Consider the following 14,274-nt stretch of genomic DNA (forward strand, 5'->3'; position numbering starts at 1 on the left):
TAAAGATTTTTAGTATTATTAAATATTTTCTGATACTAATAAAATATACTGTTTGTTTTCTGTTCCTGAACTCCCTGAATTAGTGTGCACTTAAAGTGAAATAAATATATATTTGAAAGTTAGTGAAAACAAGAAGGAACGTTCCAATGCAGTCTAGTGCAGGAATAGAAAACAAGCCTATACATATAATAGATGATATGCGCAATATATATCTTCATCTAATTTGTTAAAATAAAAATTTATTTTCATTGTTTAAATTGATTCGTCCTATTCTACTAACATTTAATTTTCATCTACTTTAGCTATATTGATAAAAATATTCATAGTAAAATATTTATGTATTATCTTTATCGTTTATCTTAATTTATTATGTAATTTATTCCGAATCTGAGATATTTATGTTACTATTTCTCAGCGTTATTTGCTAAACACACCCAATGTTTGAGAGTGCGTTCAGATTCCATAAACCACTAGGGAGCTTTTCATTAGCTCCGCCCATTTACCCAGTCACCCAGAGATCACTCACCGGGTGGAGAATCTGAACGCAGCCTTGGTCCAGAGGCCTTATGCTACGCTTAGGCTCTATTATACATTTCATGTGCGAGCCCTTAAAGGTTGGTTTATGCAGGCCATAACCGCTAACTTATGCCGGAATCTATAAAAAATTGACCAATCATAGTCAACTATTCTTCTATAAATCGACCATGATTGGTCAATTTTTTACGGTTACGGCTATTATAAACCAACTTTAATTGTCAACTGTTAATATAATAGCAATATCTTACCCATAGATCTTTCTATTGTATCTATCAAAATCAGTAGGCTTGTTTTTTATTCCTGCACTAGACTGCACTGGAACGTTTCTTCTTGCTTTCAGTAACTTTCAAATATATATCTATTTTATTTTAAGTGCACACTAATTTAGGGAGTTCAGGAACAGAAAACAAACGGAGTGTATATTATCGGCGGATCCCGATAACGCACATCCTGCATACAAGCATACAAACCACTCACAATGGCAGATGCCTAGAGATTTTCTGTAGGTTGGGTTAGATAAGTCAAGATGATTGGTTGGTGGGCTATCGCACAGTGCGCTATTGGAGTCCAGTTCACCAATAACGTGCGTTCCGCGTTACGCAGCTTTTATTACGCAGTTTTCTAAACTTTCCATCCCCATAGAGCGGAATAAACGCATCGCGGATTTTGTGCAGCCAATTACAAATGATTATTTCAAAGAGGTTAAAGCATAGTAAAACTAATTTTATAAATTTTTTCACTTTTAATCAATATTTTCAATAAAAAAACGCATTTTATTCAGTATTTTAGTGCATCATAATAATCAACGAGCAATAAAAACAATATTTAAAGGTTATTTATGGTTACTTGCTGTTCATTTCGCGATGTGCTCATTCCGCTCCATGGGGATGGGAGATCTAGAAAACTGCGTAATAAAAGCTGCGTAAAGTCCAAATCACACCTAGCGATTGACGATTGCGATTGACGATTAGCGATTACTTTTCAACCGATTAGAGCAAAGCAGCCACCGACTGTTTTGCTCTGATTGGTTTAAAAAGTAATCGTTAATCGTCAATCGCAATTGTCAATTGCTAGTGTGATTTGGGCCTAACGCGGAAGGCACGTGATTGGTTTCACTCTTGTTCCGCGTTCCGCTATTCCGTTCCATGTGATAGCACTACCCATGGAGTCTCCCCAGACCAATCACGTGCGTTTCGCGTTACGCAGTTTTTATTAAGGTGCAGTTACATGCAAGCGTCGTGCGTCGAGCGTCCAGCATTAAATTGCGCAGCTTCTTAACGCTAGAATCTGGATTTGCAGATTCTAGCTTTTTGATGCTAGAAGGGCAAATAAGTAAGGTTACGTTGTAAATAAGAGAGGTTATGTTTGATGTATAAACATTTTTTAACATATAATAACTGAAAATTTATAAAATATATATTTCAATATTTTATATATGCAACATTAACTATAAATTTACAGTTTTAGCAATAAATATCAGAACATTGCCTCAATGAAATTGTCCTTGACGCTCGATGCTCGACGCTCCTATGTAAAGGCGCCTTTACGCTTGTTTGAGCGCAAGCTCTCTTTAGAATAATAGCATGTAGACAATAGATGGCGTGTAGAGCGTACGCAGCGTAGAGACCCTGGGGTCGATCATGAAACTTTTTCCCTAAGGCGGAAACGTGAAAAGTGAAAAATTTCTCCATTAACTTCAATGGTAAAGATTTTTACTTTTCACGTTTCCGCCCTAGGGAAAAAGTTTCATGATTGTCCCCCCTATATCAGAGTCTGGACAAGACGCGATTTGGGCAAAATCGCACGAGAGAGAAAGAGATACACCTCTCTCTCAAACTTATTCTGGACGTGTCTAACCTCAACTTAAACGCGAAATCACGTGACACGTAAAACTATTGTTGTGTGTTCTTTGTGCAAGTTTATTTTAAAACCTATCAAAAATGGGTGGCTGTGCAGCCCCATTTTGTAATAATTCTAGAGCTAAAGGATACAATCTATTACAAAACAATGCAGACTGTGTAATAAATGTTTAAAATCAGTTGGCTCAAAAACTCCAATATTACCTCCAATATTACTCCAATATTCCTGCTATAATGTTGGAATTGCAAAAAACACAAGAGAAACGGCATTACAAAAAGAAGCAGTATTGGGTAGCTCCATACTTAAAAGACCGTCAGGATCATAGCTTTTTTCACGTATCCGTTCCTAAACTAGTATTTGAAGATTCCATACTGCTCACGATTGTGTCGACTTGTCGCTGAAGTTCAACCAAGTTGAACTTCTGACGATTTGTCGACGGATTCGGCACAAGTATGTGTAGAAGGGGAAAATCGAGGTAGAAGGGGAAAGTCGCCAGCGATTTATCGCTGTATGAATTCGCACCTTGATACGAATGGTATTTGATGACGTTAAGCGGTCCCAAAATGGCGATGGAGGACCTCAATTGGATACTGAAGGTTGTGGTGGGAGTTCGATGTCGCTTTTCTCTTTATATAGGACTGTAGTGCGCACTTAATACGAGTACCAAAGTTTTAACGATATAAACTAGGTCAATATGGCGAATAAACGTTAGTCGAGAAACACGTCTACTTTTGTGATCTAACACCACCAGCGAAATACTGCCGTATTCGATAGCAATACGCGACAACGCTGTTTTTAATTCCTTTCATCTCCATACGTATTGAAATAATAATAATAATAATAAGGTATTTAAATAATTCGTAATTTTTAGATTTCTAAAAGATATTAATCGAAAAAATAAATGGTTTAAAGTATTAAACTTAAAAAATTGGTGTCAGTATAATTTTGAATATAGCTCCGCGCAGCTCCGCGTAGTCAAGCTCTTCTGGCATCCCAAATTTATGTAAGTTCGGCTATATTACAAATATAGCCGAACACTGCGGAAATAGCATCGACTTCTGTATGTCGATGGGAAATACCCGAAGTGCTGATAGTCCCCTCCTTATCGCTAATCTCAGCTACCCCTCGTACAAAGGCTCCGTCTACCTTAGTCTATGGTTTGATTTCAGGAATAAATTAAAGTATTATAGGCAAGTTTAAATAAAATGTATTTTTAATAATTTAATATTTTTAATATTTTAATATTTTAACTTCTGGTATAATTTTTTCGTCCTTTTAATTCATTAAACGACTCTCAAAAAATAATTAAATTATTGCCCTAACAGCATAAAGTCGACTTTAAGTCGACTATGAGTCAGCCATAACTGCTAAACGTCTGGAAAATGGACGTCCGTGAATCGACTTTAGACGACTTAAAGACGTCTATAAGTCATACAATGTCCCACTTTAATCGACAACTATAAGTCGACTTTTAGAGACGTTTTTAAGTCATATATTTGAAGACAACTATAAGTCGATTATAGTTGTCTTCAAATATATGACTTAAAAACGTCTCTAAAAGTCGATTATAGTTAGCCATCATACAGACATTCTATGCAGTTGTAAAGGAAGGAATATTGAAATCGGGAAAATATGTTATAAGACATTTTTTACTTGTCCAATTTGTTTTATTAAAAAAAAAAGAAAATTGTTACAATATATAAAGCGAATATAAATGTGTACATTTGTGTATGTGTATTGTGCGCATTTGTTTAACTTTGTGTGTGTATATGTATATCACAATAACTCAATGTATACAATATTATGTCGCATAATATTAATAGTGTATACAGATGCATTTATTAAGAATAATAGTTATAAAAATAATAATAAAATTTTTTAATTATATTATATTAATGGACGTCACATAAGAAAAAAAAACCTTTATTTCTCACCTCTCGTTAAATACCCTGTATACATGTATAGATTCTAAATTTATACAATGTCAATGAAAAGAACCGGATCCGATAGCGCACGGTGCGATAGCCCACCAACCAATTATCTTGACTTATCTAACCAACGGAAAAACTCTAGGCATCGGCCGCTGTGAGTGGTGGTGTGCTATCGGTCCCGTGCGCTATCGGGATCCGCCCCAATGTAAAATGTTCCTTCTATATAAATTATAGAACTTAGCTAACATTTTAAGAAATGGATTCTTTGTTGCAAAGGGGTGCTGCAAAGGGGTCCAGTCCATACGTATCATAGATAAAATATTCTTCTTCATTTCGCATTCTGCAACTCGAATCTCTAATGAATGAAGAATGTCACTTTGTTTTACGCAAGATATTGAGGGATAATTTGTTTATCTTGATTGCTGGTACATTCTTTAATTGTGTTCTTTTCTGCAATTATAATGCACAAATTAAAAGTGATATTATTGAGAATACAATTGAATCAATTATTTAAAAAATAATTCAATTTAAATAAAAAAAAATTAATTGAGCGTCAAAATCAAGATGTTAATATCTATAACAATATTTAATTAATATTAATTTTTAAGTAATTTTAGTGCTGCAGTTGTAAAAACTAGACATCTTTAATTCTCTAAAAGTAAGAGTTGTTGACGTACGTTGTTTTTCAAATGAACAAATTAATTTTTGTTTTAAAGGCAAAGCTCACTTGTAGTAAATACGTTCAGTTGTAGCTTCTTTTCTCCGTCACGTAAAGTTCTTTATGACTCTGCCAGTTTTCGTGCTACTCAACCTCGACAGCGACATAAATACCATGGATTGGAAATGCTTTGGCAGAGAAATCTCGATACACATATCTCCAGTGTTTTTAACTGCTTCGACACCACTGATCTCGAAACTAAAATATTTGCAATTGATTGTTTGAATATTTGGATTTATATCTAATTGATATTGATGGTTTTACAAAAAAATACATACCATAGTCCCACTTCACGACTCGACTGTCCCTCAACAACAGCTCACAATGGCAATTGCCGTACATGACCGGTATGGCTGCACACGCTGCGATAGATAATAGAAAATAGCGGAGAGTACAAGAGAACTCTGGATGTCCGAACGGCTGAAATTAATAGTCTTTATTTAATAAGCAAAAGAGCCGACAGATGACTAGGATTACAACTTACAACAACGCGGCTTGACTCTCGCGAGAAACTTGATGACTCCCGCTCGACGCTGTCACGCAGCATCGGTGACAGCGGTGTTTGCTCACTGCAGTGGCGCTCAGTCCAGTCGATTTCAAAATGTCTTTTTCTAGACGTCTTAAAGTCAACTTTTGAAAGACGTCTGCAGACGTCTATGCAAAGTCGTCTTGCAGTCAACTACTGAAAGCCTGACTCGCAAAAGTCGACTTACAGTCGACATATAGATAGTTGTGCTGTTAGGGTGCCGAATCGATATTAATTCGATGTCGATATTAATATTTAAATAGCATCAAAATTCGAACATTTTAACATCGATGTAGATGTCAAATTTGATTTTAATCGTCAAAATGATATTAATTTGATGCCGATCTGACTTATCATTTCTCCCTGAGAAATCTGAGATACTCAGAGAGAGGGAGAGGAAGAGAGAGAGAGAGAGAGAGAGGGGAGGGAGAGAAAATCTGAACAAACCACGTGTGTGTATGTGTGAACGCAAACATATGTATTGTTTTAATAATATGGATGAAATGAATAAATGCATAGACAATTTATGATAAACTAAATTTAAATATTATTTATAAAAATTTTGAAATACAAAAATTTATTAAAAAAAGATGCAACATAAAAGTTAATACACGATAAAATATGAATCAGCTAAATACTATATAAACTACTTTTATACGCTACTGTACCTCGCCATTTTACATTTAAATACGTAGGAGAAATAAAAAGCACAATATTTTTATTTTGAATGTCAACTGAATAAAAATAGGATAAAAAATGTACAATAAGAATATAATTTTATTCTAATAATAAGCTCACAATGTTTTCACTCATTATATGTTATGTATATATAAATGATTTTTTTATAATACACGATCTTAATACCTTTTTTTGAAATTAATACTTAAATACCGGAAATGCACTTAATCAACTTCTAATTTATAAAATAATAGGAATTTCAGGACAAAAACTTCCTCTCTCTTGCTATTATAATAATTATTAAATATATACAATCCCAAAATAATACAATAATTAATATAATACAAACACAATACGGGCGATCGCATAACGTATGTAACAATTATGATACAACATACTGATATTACGCATGTTACTAATGAAACATAACATAAAAACTAAAAATACTAACAATAGCATTCGATTGAAAAATTCTTCGTTTTCCAAGAATATTCAAATTTATGTATACATAAAACTGTATTCGCATCGTATATTATAATTTTTATATTCATTCTAGTGTGACATATATATAATAAAATATAAATAACTATAGATAAGTAACCCAGATAGCAAAGTCTGTAGAGACAGATTTTAAACAGAGTATGCTACGAATTTTTGATGGCAGAAATACAACACATTTCACAGAGTCTGTAATATCTGTCCAGTGAATAAATTCATAGCAAATTGTCGTCAAATTACACAATAAATTTGCTTAAAAAATGACAACAAATCCAGTACCTGTGTTCACTATAAACGTGTATTATGTGAATAAAATCTGCTAATATGACATGACAGCAGATGATCATTAAAAAGAAAAGTTTGTTGACGTAACCGATTGGCAAATTGACGATTGAAATCAAGGAAGATCTGAGGGTATAATCTAATGGCAAATTGATAGAAGAAATCGAGCAAATCCTGCTATTTTGCAGATATTTGAAATGTTTTTATTGCTACTAAAAAAATGTTTAAAAATGACGTTTCTAATTTTTTAATTTTTATTTTAAAGAAATAATTTTAATCTAACTATTTTATTAATAGAATAATATACATTATATTAAAACGCAAATTTATGTATACACTGCTCAAAAAAATCAGGGAACAACTTTTCTTCAGTAAATTTTTGCCCAGTTTTAAACTTTAAATTACTCAGTTAATAAATAACGTAAAAATAAATCAAATAAAGAGCTTTACAGGGTAAACTCTCTACTATAAGGTGATTTAGTTCAATTTTTATTCAGTTTATTATTTAAAGATGTGGTCGGTTTTGAATAAAGATGTATTTGAGATAATAAAAATCTGCAAATTTGTAGTCCTCTACTGCTTATAAAAAAAAATTAGCGAACATAATCATTGATAATATCTCAAAATATAATGAAATTTGCTCTTTGAAATAAAAAGAAAAATTTTTCTCTACATTCATTAGTTAGCAAGATGTCACAATTTAAAGTCTCCCGTTTTTTTTTGAATTTAACACGATATCACCTGCATTTGCGTAAACCGATGTGCATTATGAAAAGGTTGCTCGGTCGAATTTCACATCATATGTATGTGTGTGTGCGTGTACGTGCATGGAGTGTATATGTGTTTGTATGTATATGTAAACACTTTTTTTAGTAAAAAGTGTTGTTACCTTTTCGACATATATTACTTCGCGCATCCTTAATGGAAGATCGTTTGAGAAATCAGCGAAGATAGCCGACGACTATGGTAAATTTAGAAGAGGCACTGCGTTAAAAGTTTAGAATAAAACTTCTCAATTTAATAGAAAAAAGTGCATCTATATAAAGTCTCACAAATACACATGTATGTACACTTCAAAAATATATACGTACGCACAGACACGCGTATGCGCGCACGCACGTATGCACGCACAATGTACAAAATCCAACCAAGTAATCTCCCAGTGATCTCCCATCTCTCTCTACACATCAGATTACGCAATGCCGTCAAAAATATGACAGAATCTGCTCACATACATTTTTAGTAGATTGGTGGCAAAAATCTAATAGGATTTGTAGCTTCTGTTCAATTTCTGCAATCTGTTAAATTGCTCGTGTGCGTAGATCTTGTTTGATTTATGCTAACAATTTGCTAACATAGTTAATAGACATATCATATGTTTTGTTAAAAAAATGTTAATTAACTGATCGAACAAATAACTATAAATCTGCAGTCAAAATTGATTTGTTACTAATTTACTAACAAATTACTAGCATTTTTTTTTGAGTAAAATAATAAAAGTTTCATACACATATTAAGATTCTTGACTAGTCAGCCGAGAACTCTGCGTTGATAGTGGCGACATAGTGTCATGGGAAAAATTAAAACTAATAGGCATGAAACGTGACATGTTGTAACGTGAAATGTCTTGCATGTCGTTTCGTTATTATATGCTTCGCATTGTGCAAATGTGACTTGTCTCGTATTTACCAAATTCATTAAAATATTAAGTAAAATTATCTTTAAATTTTATACATAAAAACATATTTATCACTCTTTTCAACAGTTGTCCGTGTTTTCCTGTTTGAATAGATTTCACTTTTCGTGCTTTTTATGACTAATTTAGTGACTGTTTGGCGGAAAAAGAAAGAGTCAAACCAATTTTACAAGTGCTTTAAAATGATCTTATTATTTTATTTAAATTTTCTTTATTTATAAATAGCACGTAAGAATTTCAGCCTAACCGTATATTTTCCTGTCTCAATAGGTTTCACTTTTTATACTATTTACTGACTGTCACGATTAAAAAGAATAATTGAGATCCATTTTTACAAGTTTTAAAGCGATCTTATTATTTTGTTTTAGTTACATTCTTTTTATTTACAAATGGCACGCAAGAAACTTATGTGTGATTTTTTGCTTATGATGGTACATTTTTAATTGTCGCGGCGACTAGTCAGAAGCTTTAAAATATAATTTTTTGTTAACAATTTGTAATTCTATATAAAAATTATGTGAATATCCATTGTTCAATAAAGTTGTTTCATATATAAAATAATATAAAATGCATTATCTAAAATTGTAGTTTCATATATATAATATTCCTTGAATTTTGCAAAGTTTCAATGTTTACTCCTTGGATTCAAATTTATATTCTAATCAGAGTCTAGTGCTAAAAATAAAATAAAAGATTAAAAAGACTAAAAATTGATTTTCTAGCACTTGATATGAAGTAGTAAGTTTTGTCATTAGAAAAATTGTGTGATGTATATTTTGTACATATGATTTTGAATGTGTATTAAAATGTGAAATATTGAATGCGAATACGGTTTATAATTTCCGCTTAGATTACCTTTGGCTTTTTGTTACTTTCCTGTACAACTGTAAGCAGTTGTAATTTACTGTCATTGCTACTTACAGTCAAATCTTTATATTCCAAATATCTTCGTATTCTTAATATCTTTTTCTATGTTGCTCTTTTACTAGTTCATATGTATATTTACTACTTGTTATCTGTATTTATATTACTTCCCTTACAAAAAAATACACTCAACTAGGCGTTAGTGATCCGAAATGACACTCAAATTGAATGTTAACCCTCAAGTTCAAAATTTATTTGGGAGTTAACACTTAATTTGAGTGTTATTTCGGACCATCAACGCCTAAGTTGCATGTACTTTTTGTAAGGCTTATTTAACGCAATAATTTAAAAAGTTTTCTAATTTGAATGTTTTAAACTATAAAAATTTCATAATATTTTTGAATGCTTTGATATAACGATTTGGTGTACTGATTGAATAAAAACATTAGCTCTTTATTCAGTGTACTGAGTTCTCATCAGAATTATTTTTATTTTTACAGAATATATATTTTTACAGACAATTCAGAAATGATAATTTTTGAGTTACATTATTATACTCCCATTATGTGAATATTGTACAATAATATCATAAATTGATAAAAATTTTGAATAATTGCGCTAAGATGATACATTAGAACGCAGCAATTTTGTCAAAATAAAATTTCTAAATAATTTATTAAAAATTAAATAAATCTAAATTTAAGATATAAATATTTTACAATTATTTAAAAAACCGTTTAATTTTTTACTTAAAATGTTGCCATGCTGAATGTATAATATTTCGTACAACAATACTTCTACATTATAATTTAAGAATAATTGTGCACTTTTGTAAACATTTATTTGGATTAATTATATTCTTAAAAGTTTTACACATAACACAGCTAAAAATATTTTTCTTAAATTATTAAACAATTTTTTTCCAAATTTAATTTTGCAAATATATCACTAAGATGATTCGTCATATCGTTTCAGTTGTACCAAAATACTATTTCAAAATTAATTGAACAATTGTTAATATTTTATAAAAGATTAATATTTCTACATCTATTTTTGTAAATGTACATACATAACTGTTGATTACAATTTTTATGAAAGATTTCGTTACAATTTAATAAATGTTGCCTTATCAAGACAAATGAGTAATATGTAACGTACATATTACCTATATGTGTAAAATTAGAGTAAAAAAATAACCAGTAAAAGCCCTAACAACTTTTTGCATATGCCATTAAAATAAGATCCGAAAGAATGTTAAGAATAGGAAGTTTGGTCCCAACACACACATGTTAGGAATACAAAGATTGGACTGCATTAATTGGATAAATAATATATTGGGTCAATCGTTTTACAAAAATTTTAGTAGCAATGCCAAAAGCTTAAAATTTATTGGATGAGCGTAAAAAAGTTTTGATGGATTTTCTATGGATTTTGTAGCCAACGTCAAAGGCGTATCAAAAAAATTGACCTTACATGTGCAAAAATAATTTTATCCCTCCAGAAGTATGCATATGCAGTTATATAAATATACTTAATATAAATCTTTAAATATCAGAAATAAATTTTTGATTATAAGAATTAAAATATTTTAATCATTAAAATTTTAGTTATTAAACATAATATAGACAAAATATAAACAAAACTTTTAATATGATTTAATTATTAAAATTGAAATATTTTAAATGTGATCAGAAAATATTACAGAAATGGACTAACCTCATCTGAGGTCACATTTTGTTTATGTTCTGTTGACAGAACCTATTGACATTTTATATGAATAGACTTGTAGTAAAAATTGACCTTGTTGACAGGATTTGATGAATTGGTGGTAAAAATCCAGATAGTCAAGCCTGAAGAAACAGATTTCGCGCAGAACATGCTATCATACTGCTTTAATAGCAGTAAATTGCACACAGTATCTGTATTATCTGATGCAGTCAACAAACTGCCATAAAAAATAATGAAGCCTGCTGGCCATGCTATATCAGCAGATTGGCCAAAAAATAATCGAGCAGAATTTGCAGGTCGTTCTCATTTTCTGCTGTTAATTTGCCAGATTGTATACACGCGCAGAAACTGCTTTTGCCATCAATCTGTTAGCACGACTTGTTAGTAGAAATTTAATAGATTTTGTCGACAGATCTTGAGGTTAATGCGGTCACAAATAATCATGGATCTGCTGTCACCATTTGTTCAAATTGGCTGACAATCTGCGCGCAGATTGCGTGTTATTGGGGAAGCGAATAGGCTCTCTACATGATTCAAAATATTTATAAAATTAACAATTACTTCCTTTTGTCTAAAATGAGTTCCAAAATTTTTCCTAAATAGTAAGATATTATTCTGACTATAATTAACAATTTTATTCAGTAAAATTGAGTGAAAAGAACCCAACAATTTCTGCGAGTTCTCAAAATCACGTAAAATGCATGTATTTCTACATAGCAAATTCTATGCGTCATCTGTTTCAAGATTGACTATCAAAATTGTTCTTTTTGTCCATTTTTTTGCAAATTATAATTTATTTATGCAAAATATATTCTTTTTAATTAATAATTAATTAAAATTATTAATTAAAGTCAAGTAGTTTTAATTAATAATTAATATTTTTAATTAAAATAATTAAAAAATTGAAACAAATTTAATATAAAATAGGCTGAGACGGTCATAGTAATGAAATAATGTGTTACATGTTTTTATTCTTTTTGAACTGCGCGCTGTTACTTTCGGATTCAAATATAGTTTTTAAAAATAAAACATAATTAAATTAAAAGTTAATTTAATAATACTGATGCTAACTTGCATCTTTATAATCCCCCCCGAAGAACGTGAAAAATTTGTTGCAAAAAATATTAGTTGGACTAGAGTTTAAACTTGGATCCCTCAACTAATATTAAATTAAATTTAAATTGTCAATGACTTGTTTCCAAAATGTTACACATTAAAGGAACAGTATTAACCTCATGAAAGATACAGAGTAATTAGATAAAGCATATCAATATCCTCGAAAAGCTTTCAGAATAAGAGCAATAAATCACAAATAAACTTCTTGAAAGCCAATCACCTAAATACATATATAAGACAGCAAGGCAGATATTCGAATCTTCAGTCTTTTAAATCTCATCTTGGAAACACGTTGACAATAGTGTGTTTCACTAGGACTGTAAGCATTGCCCATGACAAAGATTTTAATAAAAAAGCATGACGTGCTCCACGTAAGTTGAAACTATTCTGTTCAGATTTGAAAGTTTACATTATTTACTCATTACTTCGGGCCAATAAGTTTATTCTATTTAGGATAACTTTACATTTAACTATAATCACTTAATCCAATCAAATAATACAATTGATTTCGGCACAATAAAAATTCTATAAGTTCCACATACTATCAACAGGAAAAAATTTATTAGAAGAAACCTTGGTCATATCACTGTATCTACGTAGCGTCACGATTTACACATTTACTTTTATTTAGATGTTTTCTGTTCAATCTCAGATATAATTAAATTAATTTATTTACATTATTATGTCTGAGTACCATCACGTTTTACATTTTTATTTACAAGGAAAGATCTCGAGGTGTCCTCCTCCGATTTAGAAGAGCCTTTAATATGTTGTAGTACAGATCAAAATAAGGGACACATACTTCGAATAAAGAAAACTGATTTTTTTCAATGGGATGTTTTACCTCCTAAAAGTGACATTGGGTACATACGTATAAAAAAAACGTGATCCCTTATTTTTATCTGTATTGCAATATAAAAAAAAGCTCGTCAACTCGAAGAGGGATACTTTCGTAGCGCACGGACAGGTATGCGTACCACGCGTGTAGAGAAGTTTTTATTTTTGGAAAATGGTAATGTCGCAATATAATTTTATCATATACTATTAAATTCGTAATAAAATAAACTTTATTGTGTTTATAAAAAAAATACAAATTAAAAAAAAAGTAAATGATGGAAAAAAGTTTAAAAAATTTTTTTTTAATTTTTCTTTATTACTGTTATAAAGCCATTCTTTAAGGCATTCAACTCTAAATTAGAACATTTTCTCATATCTTCTATAGTTTCGCGGATATACGCTTAAAAAAAACTGATTTTCTTCAAAGAGGTGTTTTATCCCTTAAAAGTGAGTATTGGCACGTATAAAAAAATATGTGTCTCTTATTTTTATCTATACTACAACATATTAAAGGCTCGTCTAAATCGGAGGTAAACACCTTGAGACTTTTCCTTGTTAGATGATTATGTAATCAAATTATTTATTTTGCGTGTTGAAAAAAGGCAAGCTCGAAACGTTCATGTTTTGAGTGTAAATATCGAATAATAATTATATATCCATTTCCCAACACCCACTTATGCCTGCTCTCTATCGATTTTTTGACAACTAAAATTTGCTTTTGCACAGAGCTTGATCTATATTTTTTAGTATTAAATTAATTTTCAATTTAATTAAGTTTTATTTTCAAGAACTGTGTTTGTAATGGCGCGCAGTTCAAAATGAATAAAAACATATAACATATTATTTCAGCATAAAGATCTTGCTTTGACTGTTTTATATTAAATTTGTTATATATAATTCGCATCTGGTATCTATATGGTTAAAAAATTAGATTAGAATTGATTAATTTTAAGTTTTACAATTGGCAATTCATAATTTAATCAATCGATTTTATATTAGTTAA

The 14,274-nt window shown here is 30.6% G+C and overlaps 1 long non-coding RNA gene across 2 annotated transcripts; it reads right to left on the minus strand.

The window, feature by feature from the left end:
• Positions 1 to 4,304: 4,304 nt before the first annotated feature.
• LOC105196586 lies at positions 4,305 to 10,340 on the minus strand. 2 transcript variants are annotated; one of them, XR_003269225.2, is made up of 4 exons: positions 5,531 to 10,340; positions 5,325 to 5,466; positions 5,056 to 5,244; positions 4,305 to 4,778 (listed from the first exon to the last, which is right to left on the minus strand). It is a non-coding gene; the product is annotated as an uncharacterized LOC105196586 (long non-coding RNA). The 2 variants fall into 2 exon arrangements; XR_003269224.2 differs by having other exon boundaries at positions 5,325 to 10,338.
• Between the last annotated feature and the right edge of the window lie 3,934 nt (positions 10,341 to 14,274).

The sequence above is a fragment of the Solenopsis invicta genome, chromosome 9, assembly GCF_016802725.1.
Source record: "Solenopsis invicta isolate M01_SB chromosome 9, UNIL_Sinv_3.0, whole genome shotgun sequence".
In the NCBI taxonomy this organism is placed as follows: Eukaryota; Metazoa; Arthropoda; class Insecta; order Hymenoptera; family Formicidae; genus Solenopsis; species Solenopsis invicta.